Source organism: Phascolarctos cinereus, unplaced genomic scaffold (genome assembly GCF_003287225.1).
Source record: "Phascolarctos cinereus isolate Bilbo 61053 unplaced genomic scaffold, phaCin_HiC Scaffold_726;HRSCAF=1367, whole genome shotgun sequence".
Lineage (NCBI taxonomy): Eukaryota > Metazoa > Chordata > Mammalia > Diprotodontia > Phascolarctidae > Phascolarctos > Phascolarctos cinereus.
Window position 1 is genome coordinate 215,148,899 of NW_027556098.1, and position 8,567 is coordinate 215,157,465.

Below are 8,567 nucleotides of genomic sequence, written 5' to 3' on the forward strand. Positions count from 1 at the left end.
CCAGGGTGGGCTTAACAAAAGAGGTATATCATTTTTTTGGTTTCCATTTGGGTTTTGTGAGGCAATTGGGGGTAAGTGACTTGCCCAGAGTCACACTGCTAGTGAGTATTATGTGTCTGAGGCTGGATTTGAACTCAGGTCCTCCTGACTCCAGAAGCCAGAGCTCTATCCACTGTGCCACTTAGCTGCCCCAAAAGAGGTATGTCTTGACCTAGACCCTAAAATATAGGTAGGATTTATAATAATAATAATAATAGCAGCCATTTATACAGTGCTTTATATGCATTATCTCATTTAAATGTCATAAAAATTTTGTCATGAAGGTTCAATAAATATTCATATTCTCATTTACAAATATGTCAACTATAGTCTCATAGCTAGTTGAATATCACAATCAGGATTTGAACTCAGCTCTTTTTGATTTTATGTCCAGAGCTTTTATCCATTATACCACATCGCCCCTGTAGAAAATAAAAGAAGAGAAGTCATTGCAAGACGCAGAGAGCAGCATGAGCATGGAAAATCTAGGGGACAGAGAGTAGATCATCTGATGAGATCGGAGACTATACTGGGGAATACAAGTAAATGGAATTGGAAAGCATTTATTTATGAGACAGGCAGTAATAGATCAAAGGATTATGGAAACTTTTGTTCACGAGACTGCCAGTGCTATCTGTGTGCCTGATCAGGCAAAGAAGTTGGAGTCTTGGTGCTTTAGTCATTCCTTCTGAGTGATCCAGATAATTTTTGAATCTCTTTTTACTCTTTCAGGCCTCCAGATCATAAAATACATAAAACACTGGTCTATGTCTGTAAGCTCTGTAATCTGTCATGGTTGAGAAATGGGGTACTTGGTGAATTAAGCATTTTGGCTAATAGTGATAATAAGTGGTTGTATGGATTACATTTCAAAGAATAAAAATCCGAGGAGAAATAATTCACAAGACTATATCAGAGATAATTTATTTGTGGATGATTTAGAAGCCACTTCAGCATCTTGCATTATCCCAGGGTCATCATTATGAACATCAGTTATCATTGTACCATTGACAGAAGTACTAATTAATGGTATTATTTAATCAAATGCCCCCCAACATTTTCCTTTGATAGCCTGCTCTCCTGAAAGAGCTAACACAATTTTAAATTTTGTCTAGCTTACATCCCAGAATAGTTTATATTATGGGAAAATGATGCTCCAAACCTACCCACTCCCACTATGAATAAGTCCATGACTTGACTTACATGTTTCTGCCAGGGATATTTTTATTTTCTAATCATTCAGAAATGATGGAGTCATCTTTGAGTATTTCCTTTTTCTTGTTTCTGCATCTAATCTTTCACCAAGTTCTGCTGATTTTTCTTCAGAATGTTACAGACCAATTCCTTCCATTTCATTCCCACAGCCAACGGGTCTCTCTGCTTCCTGTCTCTCTCCAATCCACTTTTTTATCCTTCTTCCAGATGAATTTTCCTAAAATACAACTTTGATCATGTTATTCCTCTGCTCAGAAAGCATCAGTGGTTCCTTGTTATGAATGAATGAATTTAAAACCATTGATTAAGCATATTATATGTAAAGCACTCTGTGCCAAGTTCTCAGGATACAAATACAAAATATAATTGTTGGGCTTGGGGTCCAGGCTATTTCCATTGCAGTCTGAGGGGAGATGATGGTTGAGGTGGTTACTGTGGTTTGACTCACCTCCCACATGCAGCCTCCTGTCTCTTCCTCACGGTGCCTTGCTGCTTCAGCTACGCTAGCTTGTCTGCCCCATCGGTGAGCAATTGGTCAGCAGTTGGTGGGGATTTCTGCTTCCTTCTTCACAGTAGTTGCTTCCCTTTATGATGGCTGTGGAGACTGGATCATTCATCTTAAAGCACTGCCATTACCTGTTAACTAAAGTTCAAACTTCTTGGCCTGCTATCTAGGGCCTTCCCTGGTTTGACCTCAACCTACCTTTCCAGTCTTATTTCTTATGCTGACCTTCTCTAGACAGATTGCTCTATGCTGCATACAAATGGCCATCCCATCCCCCTCTCCCTTTACTCACTCCATTTCTTACCCTTGGAATGTTCTCCTCACTGATCTCTACAATTCAAACCCTATCTTTCCTTTCAGATTCAGCTGGAATCCCATCCTCTCCATCAAATCTTCCTTGATTTCGTCAACCCACAGCGTCCTGAATGTCTATTCCAAATATTTGGTACACAGGCCCATAAAATTTTTAACATCTCTTGAGGTAGTATATGCTAGTTCTTATATTCACATTCACTTTTTAATAAGTGGTATGTATTTTGTCTTCCTAAATAGTTTGTAAGCTTCTTGAAGGCTTCTTTTCATTCCCATGGTATTATTCCCATGTTATATCACTTTGTACAAAGCAGCTATTCAATAAATATTTGTTGAATGAATGAATGACATTATATATCCTCAGGACAGTCACATGAGGGAATTAGAAGACAGGTATGACTATATCTGTTCTATACAAAGGAAAGCACAAAGAAAACTGACCTGTCTAAAGTCATAACAGATAGCATTGATACTCTGCTTGAAGGTTTGCAGAATGTTTTACATGTGTTATTACATTTAATCCTTATAACCACACTGGGTGGTAGGTACTATTATTATCCTCATTTTATAGTTGAGTAAACTGAGGATGAGAGGTTAAGTGACTTTCCCAGGGACACATAGCTAGTAAGTGTTTAAGGCAAGATTCAAACTTAATTCTTCCTGACTCCAAGTCCAACACCCTAGCCCCAGGGTGCATATGTGTAGGGGAAATCTGCGGCCTTGATGCCACATGTGGCTCTCTAGGTCCTCAAGTGCAGCCCTTTGACTGAGTGCAAATTTCACAGAACAAATTCTCTTAATAAAAGGGTATTTGTCTAGCCATTAGAATACCTAGCTGCCTCTTAGTCATATAAACCTGGAATTCTAGCTTCAACTCTGTCCCCATCTTCAGATCTTTGGAACAATGATCTTTCTATCAATGAATTTTCTACTAGGGATCTCTGGACCTCCACCTTTGGAATGAGATGTCAGTGTTGCTCCTTGGACCTATAGGATTTCTAGTATGGGAGACTCTCCTAAATGCATGAAAGTAAAGGAGTAATGGGGTAGATAGGTGACCCAGTAGATAGAGCTGTAGCCCTGGAGTCAAAAGGACTTGAATTCTGATCTGGCCTCAGACACTTGCTAGCTGTCTGACCCTGGGCAAGTCACTTAACCCCTGTTTGCCTCAATTCCTCATCTGAAAAATGGGCTGAGGAGGATGGCAAACCATTCCACCAAGAAAACCCCAATGCATGGAGAGTTGGACATGACTAAAATAATTCAGTAACAAAAAGGAGTAATACCAGCCCACAAAAGCCCAAATTGTAGACCCATTTCAGTGTACAACTGTGCAAAACAACAGTGGTTTTGACATCAATTGACCAATCAATCAACAAGCCTATACCTAAAAATGCCATATATAATATATATTATAAATGAGTGTGTGTGTATATTATGTATATGCATATACATACATATGTATGAATGTGTGTGTGTATAAAACCTAATATATACCAGGCACTATGCTAGGTTGGGAATACAAAGACATAATGAAACAGTATCTACCCTCAGGGTGATTCCAGTCTATTGACATCTGTGCTTTCACCAAGGTAAGGGGTGCCCAACTGGCAGGCAGAAGACAATTTCCTATTACCAACAGTGGCATAGGAAGGTAGAACTGTGAGAAGTCACCCTTCTTTGAAAAGAAAGGGTGTCATGATTTTTAGAAGCCTCATCAGGAAATCTAATTTTGAGGGATAACATAGGGAAAGAATTCCATTGAGATGGAGCCTGATAGCTCCAGGCAGAATATATGGAAGACCCATTAGTTCCTCCATGTGGGGGAATTCCTGTCACCATGTTCAGAGAAGTAGGACATATCAGTGGTGGGAATGTTACACTGAGCCTTCCTGATTCTACATCTAATACTTGAAAATTCTTCTAGCTGAGTCATAAGATTGTATTGCTTCAGGGGTTAAATGTATAATCAATCCCAGAAAAAGAGTTAGTGAATGTTTACATTCAATGCTGGAGGATGCAAACATTGTTGCTTCCCTTCTATTCATGCAGTATTTTGATAGGTGTTTTTTAAGTAGTCACCTCAGTTTACTTTGATCCATTATTTCCTTAAAAGTGTAGGGAATATGTTTGTTGGGTATATATGTTTCCATAAGGACTCCCAATTCTAGAGTGATCTCTGATGGGCTTTGTTGTCAGTCTATCTTCGATTGGTTGTATAATAGACATGATATCAGGTGGAGCTGCATAGACAAGAAGGTATGTAGTGTTTTGAAGATGAAGGGAGCTGACAGAAAGAAATGAGAGCTGAGACTGACAGCTTGCATTCTCCCCTCTGCTGTTATCAGCGTTAGATTTATCACATTCAGGTAGTGTCCCATGGGCATTAGCCTCTGGAGCACTTGAGTTCTTTTCAGTGTGGGATTGTGAGACTCCCAGCTGTATGAATTATGTTCTGGAGCAGAGTTCCCAAGATCTGCTGCCCTTCTTGTCTATGCAGCTGGGGTACAAGAACCACCAAAAGTTTCTCCTGAATTATCTAATCCCAGTGTGGAAATCTGTTGTAAATTAATTGCTAATACTTGGCTCCCACTTTTGCGGGAAGATGGGAGGTCTTTTATCATACAATGAACTTCTGGGTTGGTTTTCTCTTGCTCCTGCGCTGCAGCATGGAGGCTGAAGAAGAAAAAAAACAAACCCTACCACAAGAGGTGAATTCTGTCTTGGAAGTTTGGAACTGGGAAATGCATGGAATATTGTATTTTATGAAACAAGTTGCTAGTGCTATCTTGATTTACTGTACTTTACTAATCTAATTAAACTGCTATTTAATTATGACCATTGGGGTCATACAAGCAGTTGAGACAAAAACACTGGATCTGGAAGGAATGGAAGGGATTGGTAGGTGGTGGTGGCGCTATGAATAATACATCATAATTGACAGATACTTGTAGGCACAGAACCTGGTGTAAGTGGTATGTAGAGTGGATACCTCTTTGGTAGTATCTCACACAGCTCACCGGGCTGTATGGACATTTACTCTCTGGGTTGTCTCCCTCACTCTAACTTTCCCTCAAATTAATTTGTCTTCAGAGAAAACTATCACTACATAATTGTACTCAAACTCTCTCATGGTGTTAGGGATAACCCTGGTGAGGGTAAATGTACTCTCTCTATTTACCAGTTTAGCTCTTGAGCCTCTGCTGAAGTGTGTCTGCACAACCATCCACAAATCAGTGACATTTTATAGCTTAAACATATCCATTTACTTAACAACATCACAGATACTCACATTAAAGCAAGTTCATGAGAAACACATACACCACAATGCACAAGTAAACCTAGGTTATACTCTATCACCAGTGCATTAAGAATTTGTGGGGGATCCAGAGAAGGAACTATCGAGTCTGAATACAGATTAAAGCACATTATTTTCACTTTTTTGTTTTTTTAATTGTTCCCCCTTTTGTTCTGTTTCTTCTTTCACTGTATGACTAGTGTGGAAATATGTTTAACATGATTGGATATGTATAACCTATATCAGATTGCTTGCCATCTTGGGGAGAGGGGGGAGGAGGGGAGGAAGAAGAAAAATCAAAAAAAAATTAAAACTCAAAATCTTATAAAAATGAATGTTGAAGACTATCTTTACATGTAATTGGAAAAATAAACACTATTTACAATTAAAAAAATTTTGGGGGAAAAGTGGATATAGACTTACAGAAGCCTGGACAAGAGGCATGTAAGTGAGGAAAACTTAGGCTCTTAGGGTTACTCACAATTTTGGGATCTTAGTGTCCTCTTTCTTTTTCAGAGATTGTCTATAACATTTCTTTGCTGAATGTTGCTTCTGTGTTGTGTTGTGCCTTCTCTGCTAAGTTGAGCTGATCTGTGCTTTGCCTGACAAACATCTCACTGGGAATGACATCTCTGCCAATCCAATTCACTGAGTGACTTCTCTGATTTTCGGCTTCCAACACGTTCCTCTGCTCAGCTAGACATACTCCTCAAAAACGACTGAAGAATCCATCATTTCCAGCTTCAAGCTCAGTCCATATAGTTCTTAAATTTGTCCTTTTGCCTCTCTCTTATCCTTCTAGGTTCAGACTATAGTTAGACAATTTATATTTTCTCATAATCATACAACATTTCTGGAGCTTGTATATCATGTAACAGCTTGTCACATTTAAAATCAGCAACTGCTTGGCTCAGAACTCTCAGTCATACTAAATTTCCAGCACCTGTACATCAGAGTTATTTTTTTTAATATACCTTTGAGCAGAGACTTAAATTAATGATAAATCCAGAAGACTTAATCTTAGCTCTATCACTAACTCACTGTGATCTTGGAAAAATCACTTAACTCTCCCTTTGTTTTCTTATCTATAAAATGGGGTCATAATCCTTGACCTAGTAAGTCTTACCTCACAGAGTTTTTATGAGGATTTAATGAACTAATTTATTTGAAAATTCATTGAAAAGTATGAAAAGTTTAGCAAATGTTCATGCTTTTTTGTATTATTGTTGTTACATAACAACCCACCTACCTAGTGAGCCCATTTCTAGCTATCAGAACCATTTAGAAAACATCTGAGAGTGAGGAAATAGCGAAAAAAAATTTTTTTTTCTAAGCAGTAAAGAAAATAATCATCACAAAAATTAACTCAGCCTAAAGATTTCGTATTATATGCAAAATTAAAATTTAATATGTATGATTATGTGGTTTCCCCCGCAGTATTTAGTTCACTCCTAAGTTAGAGGGACACTGAATTACAAGAAATAATGAATGCTAGAAGCTGACCCACTGAGAAGTGATATATGACCCTGAGAAAGGAGATAGAAAAGTCACCACCTAGTACAATTAGTCAACCAAGCAAGCATTTACCAAGCATGTATTATGTGCCAGGTACTATATTAGGTGCAGAAGGTACAAAATCAGAAGGGAAATAGTTCCTGCCCTAAGGAACAGGGAGAAAACATGCATGTATATTTGTATACACATGTAAAATAGATATAAACAGTCCTACATTCAGCTCAGTGGTCCCTGAGGATTTTGTCACTTTATTATAAGACAGCACAATAACTGACCTTCATAAAGATGATCCTGGATCAAGAAAAAATGATATATGCTTAGTATGCTCTGTTTCAATAATCACAGTTAAAGTTTCAGTATTTAAAAATTAAACCATAAAGCAAATCAGTTATCTGGTAATTTTACTCATCCAAAATGCTCTATTCTATGACATTGTCAGATAAATGAGTTATTACTATATTTAATTACTTTAAAACATGAGTAACTGCTCTTCCTGCATAAACTCTCTCTTCTCTAGTCTCTCCTCTATGAGCCTGCCAAATGAAATCTAACCATGTCAGCCTCTTTCTTAGTCTTCTTTGTTGGATATTCATTCATCTCATGCCTCCTACCTATAGATGGTCCTCAAGATTTTGTCCTGGGCCCTCTTCTCTTTTATCTCAACATTCTCACTTTGTGACTTCATTAACCTAATGTGTTTCATTGTTGTGTCTATGGAGATGACTCCTAGATTTATATGCCCAGTCCTAGTCTCTCTCCTGAGCTCCTACTGGATATCCTATAGATATCTCAAAACCAACATGTCTAAAGTAAAACTTACAATTTAATCCCACCTCTTCCAAATCTCCCTATTTCCATCAAGAGCACCATCATTTCCCTGGTTATCTGGTTTGTAATGTTGGTGTAAGCCTGGACTTCTCAGTATCACTCATCCCACCCATCTAATTTGTTGACAAATCTTGTTTCTCACTCTACAACCCCTCTTGCAACCACCACCCTAATTCAAGTCTTTATTACCTCTCTCCCTGACTATTGCAACAATCATCTAATTGTTCTCCCATCTCTAGCCTCTCCCCATTCCAATCCATCCTCCAGATAGCTGCCAAAGCAATTTCCCCAATATTCAAGTCTTAGCATACGGCCTCCCTTCTCAATAAGTTCTGTGGACTTCTATTTCTTCTAGGATCAAATATGTACTTCTGTATTTGACATTCAAAGGTCTTCAAACCCTGGATCCACCCTACCTTTCTTGCCCTATTTCACATTTCTCCTTCTATAAAAGAGGTAGTGTAACATAGTATTATCCATCCTCACCGCAGGAACGCCTGGGTCCAAAGATTACCTCTGCCATGTTATTGGCAGGTCACTTAACCACTCACTACTCTGGGTAATCTCTCATCTAAGATTACTCAGACAAGTAAAATCACAGGTCCATTCCTCATCATTGTCCTGGCCTCCTCCACAAACCTACGGTCAGGTCGAATTGTCCTTGCTGATTCTCACATAGAAAGCTCCATTCCTTTCTCTCTGTGCCTTTGCGTTAACTCTACCCCATCTCTGAATGCCCTCCACCTCTGCCCTTGGGAATCCTAATTTTCTTCAAGACTTAGCCCAGACACCAACTTTTACATGAGTCCTTTCCCAGTTCCCACCTACCCACTAAGCAACTCTTACTCTGTCTGA